This window comes from Mustela lutreola, chromosome 4 (genome assembly GCF_030435805.1).
Source record: "Mustela lutreola isolate mMusLut2 chromosome 4, mMusLut2.pri, whole genome shotgun sequence".
NCBI lineage: Eukaryota > Metazoa > Chordata > Mammalia > Carnivora > Mustelidae > Mustela > Mustela lutreola.
Genome location: NC_081293.1, coordinates 167,694,685 through 167,710,739, shown reverse-complemented (window position 1 = coordinate 167,710,739; position 16,055 = coordinate 167,694,685).

Here is a 16,055-nt window from a genome sequence, read left to right as displayed (position 1 = left end):
ATATTTATTAACATCTGCTAGTTCTAGTCTCTATTCAGTATTTGGAAGAAACTAAAAGTCATGGGGGTTTTTTGGTTATTAGAATCTCCTGTGGTGTCTTTTTTAAAAATTTCAGGTACCTCACCTTCACACCAGACCTCTAGTCTAGGAGAGTAGATCGGACAAGGTGCATTCTTTAATCTGTCACTAGGATTTCGATAATGAGCTGGGTTTGAAAGTCATTGATCTATAACCAAGCCTTCATATTAAACCAATCTAGTTCCAATCTATTTTGCAAGTATCAAGGAAGAAAACATAGTTAGAAACTATGGACCAACTCTGGAAAAAGGCAGAGGACAAGAAAGAAGAAGTAGGACAGCAGCCTGGAAATACAATGGAGCCTCGCCTTGCACACCGCTGAGGCATATGTGTGCGCCCGTGTGTGCCTGAGTGCACCTATGAGATGGCTGGAAGTGGCTGGAGAGGGAGTAAGACAAGAGGTATACTTTGGATCCGTCATGGGCTGAGAAGGAACAGAATTCTATTCCTTCATCAGAGAGGGTCTTCCTGTCCCTTAGCTAAGGACACGGAGAGGAAGGAAACAGAATGGAAGCAGCGCAGGAGGAATACAGTGATTAGAAACTGGCGAAGTGGAATGATTTAGGACAATGGACTTCAGAATTGTCCTAGTGGCAGAGAAGTTAGGGATCATCTTGCTTTTTGAAGAACAGTATGAAATAGTGACACAATAGGAGATATACATGTATTTCCATTTCTACACATATATACCATTTCCTATGAGAAGGAGATGATGGGGTGTAAGATAAATACAAAGAAAGACTTTTCCAGAATGTTATTGTGTTTCTTTGAATACAGCTCTATGAAAGTTGGGATCTTGAATAAGTATGATCTCACTTACATGTAGAATCTTCAAAAAAAAAAAAAGGAGAAAAAGAAAGCCCATTTTATAGAAAGAGAGAGTCTAGAATGGTGTTGTCAGGGACTAGGGAGCGGGGCAACTGGGAAGATGATAGTCAATGACTACAAACTTCTAGTCATAAATGACTACGTTCTGGGGATTTAATGTACAGCATGTTGATTATCGTTAACAATACTGTATTATATACTTGGAAGTTGCTAGAGAGTAGATCTTAAATGTTCTCACTACTAAAAAAAATTATAATTAAGTGAGGTATGCACATATTAACTAACCTTATTGTGGTCATCATTCTGCAATTTTATATATATGTTATATATATACATTTATATTTATGTATTTATATATACCTTAAATTTAAACTATTTGTCAGTAATATCTCAATAAAGCTGGCAGGCAAAAGGTGGGATCTGGCTGGATTCCGGCTTTTATATTTTAGGGGTTCCTTAGAGGTTTTGACTTTTAGGTGACATGTTTAATTTCATATTTCAGTTTAAAATATTATTTTATAGACAAGTCAGAGAAATCCTCCACCCCACTGTTGGGATTTTGTGGGGGAAAAGGTGCCCAATGTCTGAACATTAGGTGTATGCTTCTGAGAACCTCAACATTAGATAGACATGGTAGATACAATACAGATGTTGGAACTTCTATTCTGGGGGAAGAATGCTTATTTAAGACTGGATCTTTTAGGAAGAAAACCAGATTTGTGTGATGTCATTTATAACTTCCAAAATTCATTTATTCTGAAATTAATAAATGAACAAATTGTGGAATGAAAATTAATTTTAACCTTAATCTCTATGAACATATAGTTTGGATAGAGAGAAGACATCACTATCAGAGCTACTCAAATTGGTTTAGGGATGCTGCCCCACAGGCTGTAGAAATGGAACGCCCGGGACATGGCTGCCATCTTGTGGTTTATAATCAAGCAGGCTCTGGGACTGCTCATAGTTGGCTACTCGCTATCAGAGAACAGTTTCAGGCCACACTATGCCTGGGTTCAGAGCAGAGACTTAAAGTCATGAATAGCTATAGAATCCAAATGCTGCAGAAATATTAGGTCCTGGATGATGAGAAATGGCAGAGATTAGGAGAGGGTTTACTGAGAGGATTCTCTGACCTAAAGAGATGTGACTTGACAGATGTTGGCAAGGATGCAGAGAAAGGGGAACCCTCCCACACTGTTGGTGGGAACACAAGCTGGTGCAGCCACTCTGGAAAACAGTATGGAGGGTCCTCAAAAAGTTGAAAATAGAGCTAATCTATGACCCAGCAATCGCAGTACTGGGTATTTATCCTAAAGATACAAATGTAGTGATCTGAAGGGGCATGTGCACCCAAATGTTTATAGCAGCAATGTCCACAACAACCAAACTATGGAAAGAATCTAGATGTTCATCAACAGATGAATGGATAAATAAGATGTGGTATATAAATACAATGGAATACTATGCAGCCATCAAAAGAAATGAAATCTTGCCATTTGCAAAGACTTGGATGGAACTAGATGGTATTATGCTGAGCAAAATAGGTCAATTTGAGAAAGACAATTATAATATGATCTCTCTGATATGAGGAATCTGAGTAGCAGGGTGGGGGGTTGTGGGGGGTAGGGAGGGAAAAAAATGAAATAAGATGGGATTAGGAGGGAAAGAAACCATAAGAGACTCTTCTTAATCTCATGAAACAAGCTGAGGGTTGCTGGGGGGTGGAGAGTGGGACATAGGAATAGGGTGGCTGGGTTATGGACTTTGGGGAGGGTATGTGATATGGTGAGTGCTGTGAAATGTGTAAGCCTGACGATTCACAGACCTGCACCCCTGGGGCAAAAAATACATTTTATGTTAATAATAAAATTAATTAATTAAGAAAAAAATAAAGAGATGTGACTTGATTTCTTTCTAAGACTCTACGTAGAATGAGTGTATGGCAAAGTAGATTGGGGCTGGGATTTATAGCTGCAAATCAGTAAGGGTATGAAAGTGTTTTACCTCTGTGTTCACTCTAAGCTCTTCATCAGCAAGCAGAACACAACTTGAAGGACAAGTCTTATTCTACCTCATAGCTGAAGAAGAAAAAAATTATAGCCAAGATTCATTAAGCAACCTTGGATTTCTCGATAATCCAAAGAGATTTCCCCAGTTTTCTCTGGGACTACCTTGGCTACACACCAAAACCAAGTTTGAATGAAGAATCTCAGGTCAAGATGCTGGAAAGAATCCGACAGGCCGGAAGGGTGTTCCAGTCTCTAATGGCTCAGGATATGTTCATTTACCAATCTTCAACAGAATTCCCTACAACGCTAGAGCAAGTCCAGTTTTGGACTGAAGTCTGAATGTCTTGATTTACTTTTATTATGCAAGAGTGTATCATAATATAAGCAACTGGCTACTTGCCCTAGCATTTAGAAGACACAAATCACAAATGAAATAAATCCAGTAATGACATGAACTGAGTGTGGAAAAACATTTTCAAATATTTTTTTAAAGATTTTATTTATTTATTTGAGAGACAGCAAGAGTAAGAGAACATAAGCAGGAGGAGAGGGAGAAGGAGAAGCAGGCTCCCCACCGAGCAGGGAGCTGTAAGGGGCTCCATCCCAGGATCCCAAGATCACGACCTGAGCCAAAGGCAGATGTTTAACAGACTGAGCCAGAAAGGCACCCCCATTTTTAAGTTGATATTTGAGGGATGAAGAGAGCCAAGTGAGAGGCAACAGAAGTTGCCAGGACATGAGAAGTATGGTGGGAAAGACAGGAGGTTTAGGAGACATTGCAGTAAGCTCTGAAGCAGGGTGCCTTTCATGTTCTTGAAGAGATACAAATGAATATTGAATCTCTGTTAGTGCTTTGGCTTGGGCCAAATGTAAGACACAATTCTGGAGCTTGTATCTAGGCTACAGAAGACTCACTGAGTCCCAAAGACTTTGGACAAACACTGGGTTAGGTAGATACTTCATATGTATTATTCGTTTTCCTTTGCAGGACAACTTTATGAAACACAGCGACGACTTCCTCTGCATCTCTCCTCCAGGCAGTGCATAATTAACATTTGAAACGAGGCTGGACTGACGCTATAGCATATGTTATTTCCACTATGCCAGGAAGTCATGAGTCATTCTCTGCTGATATATGTCTTTACCATGTCTAACTAGGAGCAACTTTCAGAAGCAGCTGACTTTAGTTATTAATTATTGTCAGAAGTGGCAGTTTAGTAAAAATTACTACCATACATATTTGGTAAACATTATTATTCAGGTAAACAATCCTAAAAATCTCACCCAACAGGTCAATTCATTCAGCTACTTTGGCTGCATTTTGCAGTCCACTAATCTTGATTGGCTGCCATGATAAAGTACTTTTCCAAAGAACAGAGCATTTCACAGAGCATATACAAACTTATTTCTGGTCAACTCATTTCCATTATTAATATGTGTCATTAAACCTTTTCAGGGCTAAATGCCTTTTCCATGCTATATAATGAAGCAAAGAAACACTTTATATCAAGCACTTTTTTTTTTTTTTTTTTTTTTTTTTTTTTTTTGCAAGAGCTGGAGCAGTTACAAGGTTTATAGGAAAAATACAACCCTTCCAAAAGGTATCTCTTTGGCCCACTTCCATGTGTGTGCAGGCTGGCCCTGTGATAGGAAATACATTTTAAGTTCTTCAGCTTTTACAAAAGACTATTAATTCTGTGTCACCCATATCTGTTTGGCCTATGGGTCTCCCCACAGTTAATAATACACAGAAATAACTCATGAATTGACTTCCACTCTCTCATTGCATAAAGCTCATTTGGGATCACCTGTCCTTTTCTCTAGACTCTCTACACCTAACCTTGTAATAAAGTCACAACACAGAAATCAACATGCATGGACTCCATTCTTGCTGTTCTTCGAATCAGTGCTGAGTGGTATGTGTGATACGCAAGGTATGCATACACCCGGATTCATGTTCTAGAATGTTCTACCTGTTACATTTATGACCTTGAAAAAATTACTCTCCTCGAGCACAGAGAATTTTCAAAATTCACTTTAGTCTGGCAAACACTTTTAGAGTATCTATTAGGTACAGGGTTTGTGTTGGGGTTAGGTATAAAAGACTTCATTCATTTACTGACCTAATATTTATTTCTGAGCACTTACTGTATGTTAGGTATTGTCTTGAGGGATAGAGATAAATTTTTGAACAAGGCTGACAACTTCCTTGTCCTTGTAGCTTGTATTTTAGTAAAATATTCAGAAAGTAAACGAGAAAACCAAGAACTGAGTCAATATAAATTCAAGCAAGTGATAGGAGCTATGAAGAAAATAAAGCAGAATGAGCAGTTGACTGTGTGGGAATATGGCTGTTTTAGAAACAGTAGTCAGGAAAGATCCCACCCAGGAGGTGGACATTTGACAGACATATGAATGACAAGAAAAGATGATCAAGAAATGTCTGCATTCGAATTTATAGTCTAACATGAGACAGAGGGACAAAAGTGCAATTGCCTAAGTGCAAAGGGTAGAGGTATGCACTGAGAGATTCTTGGGTAGGATGTGTTTAAGCAATATAGAAGTGCCTCACATGAAGTTATGCACAGACAGGTATTCACTGAAGGTCATTCATCCTTTCTCTCTCAAGAGTTAGCATGATACACTTCTCCTTTAATCAATATAAGAAAAAGCCACTTGAACCTTCATGATGACTTCTAAACCAGAAAAACCTGATTGGTCTAATTAGACACCCAAGGAGCATATGCTTTCTTTTTTGAGACAAAAGTTATCTAATGCCACAAATTTCCCTTTTCTCTTGGCTTCTAGTACTAGCTATGGTGCTTGACTTCTGCCATGAACTTCTGTTTCTTGTTGTGTCTTTATTTCTAATTTTCTTCATTGTTACTGAAATGTCATAAGCTGGATCTATTCTTTTTCTATAAACGCAATAAATGCTTTTTAAAATTAAAAAACAAAAACAAAAACATGTTCACCACTCCAATTATTTTTGTTTCTAGTATTTGAAAGAAGTGCTTGGTGTTTCAAGTGGAAAGATAGTCCTAGTGTCCTTTTCCACCTGGGCCTCATCTTCAGTATTTTGGATTGACAGCAGCAGGATATTTTATTAGATAAAATCACTTTCACCCATCTTGTTACTTTACCATTAGACATCTTTTTTTTTTTTAAGCATATAACCTACAGTAAAACTCTATTAATGCAATATTACTGAAGTAGGAAGCAATATAAACCATCAGTAAATCTGAAATACAGACTATCTTTAAACACATGTATAACTTGTGGGTGGTTAAGAACATGCACTTCGGACTGACACACTGGGGGTCAAATATTGTTTCATGCACTCACTGGTCGAAGTTTGGTGTGTGTTTCAATATCTCTGGGTCTCATCTGCACGATGTGAGAAATAACACCTACCTCATAGGATTCTGAGGCTGAAGGCATTATACATATATACTTTAAACAATGTTTATAAGATACCTGGTATGTAGCAAGTATCCAAAATAGAAATTATTATTCAGATGTCATATGAATTTTATCATATAGTCTATGGAACAATTTGTGTGCTGATATACGCTATCAGAGAGCGATAAAGTCTTCTAAGATTAATAATTTTTGTCAAGGATTATAGGATTCCAACAACCAGATTTCTTAGAACCTTTCTACCCCATCATAATTCAACCACAAGGAGCAATCGCAGGTGTCACAACAGTCTAACCACAGGAATCCAATCATATCTATATGACCATATAGAAGCCAGGGGACCAATCATGGGAGAAAGGCCAAGGGTTGGGGTTTTTACTGTGAGGAAATGGGAAAGTTAGAGTAAAGACTAGCCTAGAACTGCAAGAGACAGTTGAGACTTGAGTACTGTCAGCTAAGGAGATAAATCTAAGTCTAGGAACCAGACCATCGAAAATCTGCAGAGGCCCAGAAACCCTCAGGGCGGGTGGTAGCATTTGCTAGGCAGTCGGGGTAGTGGGTAGACTGCTTGTCTTTTCCCTCCATAGAAAAAAAGATGCATTTCAGATTCTGGCATGAGGTTAAATGGTCTCAGCAGTAACATTTCTCAATGAAGGATTAGAAGCCCAGTCGCTTAACAAGTCACACGAGATACAGAGACAAATTTAAAAACACTTGGAATGGTTGTTGTATAAGTAAAATGGGATACAATGGTTTTGTTCAGGCAGGATTTCACACAGACGGTATATACAGCAAGGTGAGGCTGGTGAATTTTATGATGCCTGTTACTTTTTCTCTTGGTAATTTATTACTCATAGATTCAACTTTTAATTCTCTAACTTTTTAAAATCTGACATATAAAATTTTGCAGAGCCAGATTAGTATCAGAAAGCTAAAGGTACGGGGTGCACAGGTGGCTCAGTCTGTTAAGCATCTGCTTTCGGCTCAGGTCATGATCCCGGGGTCCTGGGATGGAGTCCTGTATTGGGAGCCTGCTTTTCCCTCTCCCTCTGCCTACTGCTCCCCCTACTACTGCTCTCTCTCTCCCTCACTGTGTCAAATAAATAAGACAAAAAACAAACAAACAAAAATCTAAAGTTAGCTCCTTGGATGGCTGGAATGGCAAGAAGTCTCAATCCTTTATTTATACACAAGCAGATAAAGAAAACTCTAAACCACCTGAAAGACTATCTTCTGCCTGAGGAATTTCATGTTTATAATTTGACATTGATAAAATCTCCACAAGAAGTATGTTTATTATATCTAGTGACTGGAATAGAAAGGAACAGAAACCGTGGTGCTTGGGCGAAGATACAGCTAGCGGGATGATGGATGTGTGGAGCCGAGAAGCGTCTATGAGACTCGTCATCGTTGACACCCCGTTCCAGCACACCATGCTTGACACTTACTCGCAGGTTCCCAGAATGATTACGTGCTCAAGAGTGAACCCATGCCGACAAACCAACCTTTCACTGATGAAAAGGGCACCTGTTATTTTAAAGAGTGATTCAAACTTAGATTTAGCTTTAAAGTCCATCTATTTTATACTAATGAAAACAAGAGAGCAGAGAGTCAATAAATAAACTGATAGCCAACTTGTTGTTGTTGTTGTTCTTCCTATGCTGATGGCAATGAAGTCAAATCAGTTTTAATGAAAGCTTACAGGACAATGGGATGCAGGCTATAATTGAACTGTGATTCACTCATTCAAGAAAATATAGTTATCTTATTACAGTTAAGGTAAAAAGGAATGCCAGCAAGCCTTGCCATGTCCATCAAGGCATAAGAAATATAAGGATCTTCATATCCCACCCCCCCCAAAAAAAAAGTAATTTATTCTTCTTTTCTTCTGTAGGCATATAAATGGATCGCGGCTTGGATTGTAAGGGAGAATTTTTTTCTTTTTTTTTTTAAGATTTTATTTATTTGACAGACAGAGATCACAAGTCAGAGAGGCAGGCAGAGAGAGGAGGAAGCAGGCTCCCCGCCAAGCAGAGAGCCCCGATGTGGGGCTCAATCCCAGGACCCTGGGATCACAACCCGAGCTGAAGGCAGAGGCTCCAACCCACTGAGCCACCCAGGTGCCCTTGTAAGGGGGAATTTTTTAACCATTAGCAGAAACCACTGAAAACAGAGGCTGCAACCCCGCCCTTCCACCAGGACAGAGGGTGGTCAGGTTTTCATGGGCAGAGGTAGGAATGGCAGCATTAGAGCCTCCTGGGTTTTTCTGGACAAGGATGGATTCTGAGTTTTGAGCCAGGAGCCCAACAGGATGGCAAGGTGTTCCGACAACAGTCCAAGCACAGGAGGAGGACGGGAAGGACCTGTCTGCCACTTGCACCATTGCGTATGGCCACCTGCCACACCAGCCTCCTGGCTCTTGTAACATGTGCTGGATTCCAAGAGCAGAATCAAAAGTGTATAACAAGTCTCACTTTAAAAGCTTTAACAAGGGGCACCTGGGTGGCTCAGTGGGTCAAAGCCTCTGCGTTCAGGTCAGGTCATGATCCCAGGGTCCTGGCATTGAGCCCAGCATCGAGCCCCGCATCGGGCTCTCTGCTCAGCGGGGAGCCTGCTTCCTCCTCTCTCTCTGCCTGTCTCTCGGTCTACTTGTGATCTCTGTCCGTCAAATAAGTAAATAAAATCTTTTAAAACATAAAATAAAAAATAAAAAGCTTTAACAAATTAAACATAAACTCTTACTCAGCTAAAGAGTTGCACATTCAACCATTTGAAGACTCTTTCCTACTACTGCCGTTATTTAGGGTGCAGTTCTCAAAAGTACGAGCAGATGAAGGAGAGCAGAGGACAGACCAGCATCCTGTAAGAATGTCCTGAACTCCTGTTTCTTTAGCTCACACTTTACTTTTTAAAGATTTTATATATTTATTTGACAGAAAGAGACGCAGTGAGAGAGGGAACACAAGCAGGGAGTGGGAGAGGGAGAAGCAGGCTTCCTGCCCAGCAGGGAGCCCACCTGGGGTCGATCCCAGGACCCTGGGATCATGACCTGAGCCGAAGGCAGCCGATTAAAGACTGAGCCACCAAGGCGCCCCGAGCTCGCACTTTCTCAATGGACTCCAATCAACACACATGTACTGTATTTCCAATAAATATTAGGGTGTAAAATGTGGTGTATGCTGTGGAAGAAGTTTTAGCCAGGAGAAGAGGGAGAAATAGAAATGTGGAACAACACAGTGGCACAACACGCTACGCATTTTGTTGGTGGTCTCTGTGTAGGACCATGACGCGGTCGCTGGGTGAGCTATATGGCTTTCTATATGACTTTGCCACCAGTGAGAAAACTTCAGTGACAGGAAAGTGGTAAATTGTTCGCACACCTCCTTCAGCACCTCCCTACCCTTTCTATTGCTTCTCAACCTTGAAAACCCTCATTGCCACCAACCGCACTCCCCTTTAAAAGTCTCCCATAGTGCCCGTCACATTTAGAACAAAGCCTAAACTCCTTTTTTTCTGGTTGATAAAGCCTGTAAGAGTTGGCCTTGACTTTTTAAACTCCAAACTTATTCACTGATTCATTAGATTTCAGCCACATTGGTTCCCTACCTCGGTGCCTCTAAAACGTCCATGCACATACAAATCACTTGGGGGTCTTGCTAAAAATGGAGATTTCTTTCGGTAGGTACGGGAAGGGAGACAAAATTCTTGCATTTACAGTAGTCTCCAAGGTGATATTGACGGTGCTGGCCCTGGGAGCCCACTCTGAGTAGCCAAGTGCCAGAGGCCTGGGTGCTTATTCCAGACCCTTGGTTAGGCCATACTCAGCACCAGAAGCAGCAATGCAACTCACCAAGTTTGCTCTCCCTTTAGAAACCTGGTGATTGTTCCTTCCACTAGGAAGGCCTCCCTGCGCCCCACCTCGATCTCTTTAGTCTAGCACCTTTTGTCATGTAGATCTCAGCTCAAATGTCAGCTCCCCAGAAAAGTCTTTCTTAATGACCTTATCTAAAATGCCCATGAGAGCAGTGATCTGCAACAATCGACATTTTCGTATTTTACCTTCTTAATTATACTTGTCACTCTCTGAATTATCTTTATTTATCTGCCCATTTCCTTGTAAGCTCAGTGAAGCAACAGCATGGCCTATAGTGTTCAGCACAGTATCTCAGCATGTAAAACATGCCTGATCAACAGGGCTGACTTTGTGGATGCACAACCTGTGTAACTGTACTTGGCCTTCCGCCTGGTTTAACACTCCACTGTCACCATCTAGAGACTGATAATTTCATCTTGGAGCTTGTGTCTTATAAGTGGACATGGAGTATACACATGAGCTGAGGAAATGCACTCAGTATACATGTCCTCTTTTCTTTGCTGCCCCCTTCTCATGCTGTGTTTGTGATGCCCCATGAGTACAGAAATCTGACGGACCTACATGTATAGGCATTCAGTAAGACTTAAAGTTATTACAAGGCAAGTGCGTTACATTCATGACTAAGTGGGGAGTGGAGAGCCCTAAGAGGCCATGCTTCCTATTCAAGCCAGAACTTGATTCAAAACTGCAAAGAACAGTGGCATTCTGTGAGGTATGAAGGACCCAGGAAGTTCTTTCTTACTCCTGTTACTTTCCTAGCCCATCAGTTATACAGAAAATGCCATGTATGAGGAAAGAGGAAAAAAGGGTTATCCACAGTTCTTTTTCCGTTCAGTCCTTCCTTACTCAGGACAAAGGTGGAGAATGTTGGTGGAATGTACACATACTAAGAAATGAAATAAAAACATCATGTTACTTTTGTGCAAGGTCTTCTGTTCCATAGGAACAGAATGCATATATGCATGTGTGAGCTGTAAATTATGAATGGTGTAATTTTAGTGAATCCAGATGCTAGTTAAATGAGCTTATATTTTCATTTAAAACTGGAATGATCCGGGGCACCTGGGTGGCTCAGTCATTGCGCATTTGCCTTCGGCTTGGGTCCTGATCTCAGGATTCTGGGATTGAGCCCCACATTGGACTCTGCTCAGTGGGAAGCCTGCTTTGCCTCTCCTAGTTCCCCTGCTTGTGTTCCCTCTTTCATTGTGTCTCTCTCTGTCAAATAAATAAATAAAATCTTACAAAAAAAAAATCTGGCATGGTACAATATAAAAATGAATGCTAATCATTTAAAGTTTGTATTTTTTCTTACTTAGAACAATAAATTACAAAAGCAAAAGGAAAAACCCACGATACCTCAAAAAAGAGATCACTAAAAGAAAAAGGCTTTATATTTAATGGCACTTTTCCCACTTCTTGAACAAGGTAGCCCACAGTTTTATGTTCCCCTGGGGCCTACAGATTATGTAGCCTACCCTACTGATCCAGAGCTCAACACTCACTGAAGGAGTAAAAGTGTCGTGCATTCACTCTGTGCCTGACGCTGTATGGAAGCCCTTGACAGAGGTGATCTCATTTTTTCCTCACAACAACCTTGCAAATTGAATGCTACCTTTCTTTAATAGACTAGAAAACCAAGTTGTAAGGCGCCTGGGTGGCTCAGTGGGTTAGGCCTCTGCCTTCAGCTCAGGTCATGATCTCAAGGTCCTGGGATGGAGCCCCTGGTCAGGTTCTCTGCTCAGCAGGGAGTCTGCTTCCTCCTCTCTCTCTGCCTCCCTCTTGGCCTACTTGTGATCTCTGTCAAATAAATAAATAAAATCTTAAAAAAGAAAAGAAAAAGAAAACCAAATTGTAGTGAGATTAAATAATTTAGCCAATTATCTTAAAGCCTATTAGTAAAGGAACTAGGGTTCAAACTAGGCTTCAGATCTGTAGAATCCCAAAGCCCTGTCTCTTGGTGACTCTGCTATAATTCCTCCCAAAAGCCAGGTTTGTTCCAGCCCTCCCTTGGGCCGCTGGGATTATTTCAGAATGAGCTCAACGTTCTATTCCAAACTACAGGAACCAGGAATACGGAGCCGTTTCTACCTTAATCGAAAGCCCTCTCAAAGGGCTCTGGTGCCGTATCTTTACCTAGATTATTACAAGGATCCATGTAAATAATTCATGACTGAGTAGGTGCCAGACACCAATTAAATCCAGAATTTCCCAGAGTATTTCAGTATTTGTATCATGGAGAATGGGGAAATTTTCAACCTTATCTTGATATCTTATTTAGCCCTCTAAGACGAGGACCATTTGATTAGGGCCTTTTAAGCATTTCTAGCTATATTCTGGAGCACCAAGAAACAATGTCTTTCAGCAGTTTTAATCTTCTTTGCCCAAATCTCACTGGCAAATACGAATGTATCTTTTATTCATGGTGTTGAATAAAAGCCTTTGCCTGGATATGCATGGTGTTTAAAATATTTTAAATAATGTTCACTATGGTAACAATATATTTGAAGTTTCTGTCATTTGGACATTAAAATGTTCAATTAGAGGGTGAAATATAGTACAATACTCTTGAGCATTTAGTATTAATGAAAGGGGAAAAATCAGCATATGATCATATATCAAACATCTCTTGCTTTTATTTTAGTATTTGTCAGAGGACAGAATCTATTTAACATATTTGTGATTAAATATATTTTAACATTATAGTCTTTAAATCAAATATTTACTTTTAGTATGCATTTTTTGATAAAAGTATTTATTACTATAAACCCATTTTGTGATCAGATGTGTCGTAATAGGTTTCATATGTATAATGGGGCCTAATCACAGGCACTTACCTTCACTCTGTTTCAAGGTACAGAGCTCCAGATAATTACACAGTAACACATTCATACATCACGGGTAGTAAAATTTTCAAATACTTCTAATTTTGTTGATATTAACGTCCTCAAATATCTATATTCACTTTCTCCTTATTCAGTATAAAATCTATCACAGGTACACAATTAAGTGACAAAGCCATTTGGATATCCTTTAATTTGGACTCAGAATAGAATAACTTACTTAACTCTAAACTTCTCCAGCTTTCAGGTTCTACTTTTGTCTGTTAGAGAAGCTATTGCCTTTGCTCTTAATAGAACTAAAGAGATAGCAAGGGAAAGACTGTTAATTCTCATAGGCTCGATATCCCTGTCTGGAAAGTACAGGCACGTGGACCTGATGACTTCCACGGGATTTTCCTTCTCTCTGATTCTAGAAAGTTAATTTTTCTCCTTCAATATGAACTAGACATTATCTTTCACCCTTCACTTTGCTTTGGCTATCAGTATTACTTCTGGTCATTTAATTTGCTTAAAAATATACTAAATAACCGAATAAAAGTACCCATGTCCATTATAACTCTCAGTATTATTTTTAGGTAAATAAATATTGAGTTGTTTTGTTTTGATATCTACTTCAATTCCTTACTTTGCACTAGATAGGAATATCAGTATTGTGTATGGCACTGGTTTGTAAAAAATTTTGATCTCCATCTACATTTGTCATGTGGTAGGATATTTTTGCCCATATCCTGATTAATTACATGATGCTCTACAAATTTTTGGTTATCCCAGCAGAAGCTTAAGGCAATATCAGAGATAATATATTCCTAAGGGAGGGAAAAAGGGTACAGTTACAACACCATAAATGTTTGTGTATGCCGGGGTGTGTGTGTGTGTGTGTATATTGGAGAGATGAGGAAAAAGAAAACAAAACACTAAGAAAGGGAGAGAATAAAGAAAACAAATGTGCAAAAAAATCACTCTCTCTAAACTTTCCAAACTAGGACTGGAGATGTTGCACTAGATTGTATTGGTGAGTGCCCTTCCTCAGTTTCATAAGCTAAAACATGGCATGTACTTAGAAAAATAATCATGATAATTTCCATACTTATCTAAGTATTTAGAGCTGTTGTTCTCAACCCCGCTGCACATTAGAATCATCCAGAAAGCTTTTAAAAATTTTCTGAGCCTCACCTCAGATCAATTAAAATCAGATACTGGGCGTGACTGGACATTCCCAACTGTTTTAAAAGCTCCCTTAGGGATTTAAATGTGCAGCCAGGGTTGAGAGCATTGATTTAGAGTAAATCCTATTATACAGTGCACTAAGAAATATGTATTTAAATTTTAAGTGAGAGGGCCATTTTTTTTTTTAAAGAGTTTGAAGTCACCTTACAAAACTGATGATATATTCTGTCCATTCTTCAATTATGACCCAAACCAGAAATCAAAAGTACCTGAGACCATGCTGAGCTTGTGGGATTACGAGTCAGTGATCATACAGCAGCCTTGAAAAGAGTGTACGCCTTGATGTGCACTGGCCCTCTTTCCACTGTGACCATCTCTCCACGGAAGCTCCGGAGAACCAAACCACCCTGCCTGGCACCGGCTCTTCTTTGAGCTCTCTCTCTCTCTCTCTTTTTTTTCCTGTTTGAAATGACTAAAATTGAGGTAAAAATGTAATATTCATGTGACACATTGAAGTTCCCCAGACTGGAAATTTTTATTTCTTTGCCAAAGGAAGCTAGAACAGTTTGCAGGCAAAAATATTAGAATAAAAATTGCCTCCATTTCTAAATCTCTCTTTTATTTGGTTTCTTTCCAGACCAAAGTGAAATGTGACCTGCAGCTTGGAGGTTGCTCCCAGAATTAATCATCTCCAGGTGTATTCAAAATCATTAATTGCCTCTGAAGGGAGCGAAAAGAGGCTTCCCCAGAATCCTGCTATTTGCAAGAGGGATCCGGAGCTCGGTGTTTGCTGCTTCAGTGAGTTCCTATGGCCAAGGTATTCATGTTGTGCTCTGACTATGAAGCTTGAAAGGAATAACTTGGGCAGGGAACTTTGTTGTACTAGCATGAATGCACTGAAGGCCTTGTAAAGAAGGTTGTTTGAATTACATGTATGTTAAACAGTTTCAGAAGAACTGTTTCCACTTTAGGTTTTTGCACAATAAACCTCAAATTGCACTTTTGACTACTGGAGCTGAGTCTTTTAACTTGCTTTTTTCCCAAAATAATAAATCCCCCTAATGATGACCGTGTAGCACTGTCGCCCACTGACATAGTCTATTTCTTCAACCCCCATGTCATTAAAAGATGCAACTTACTTATTTATGATGATTAATAATAATGAAATATGTATGAAGAAATAAATTATACAAATGCTGCACTGCACATCACAGGGAGGGATACAAATTGCCAGACCCCGACCCGATTCCCTGCACCCACTACAAACAACGCGCAGCGGGGCCTCGCGCTCCGGCTGGTCCTCCTCTGGGATCGGAACTTGGGGAGCAGGATACGAGAAAGTTTGAAAGGTGCTTTGACAGGTTCAAATTCTTTAATTGTAGATTTGTAAAACTCGACTTCTCCCCCACCTAGCTTTCACTGTTGCCTTCACATCCCATTATCAGAAGCAGCCGAGAACACTCGAGTCAATGCCAGCTGACGGGACGTGTCCCGTCTTTTGTCTTAGCTGACACAGAAATACCACATACCTTCCTCCCAGTGCTTTTCCTGAATATCCAAAACTTAGCACTTAGGGTGCATGTTCTGAGTTGAGCAGGGGAAGGAGTGCATCCCACGGTATAGACAGTGTGGGTGGGATGTGAAATAGGGTCAGGATGGTCACCACTGATAGGTTCAGAGACAGAGCGTCCCCATGGCATGCATACATCGTCATTTGGGTGTACCTGCCCCCTCTGGTTTATTATTAGGGAAAGAAATGAAGATGGGAAAAAGCCCGAGTCTCCTAGTTTTCTTTCTTTCTTTCTTTCTTTTTTTTTTTTTTTTTAAAGAATTCGT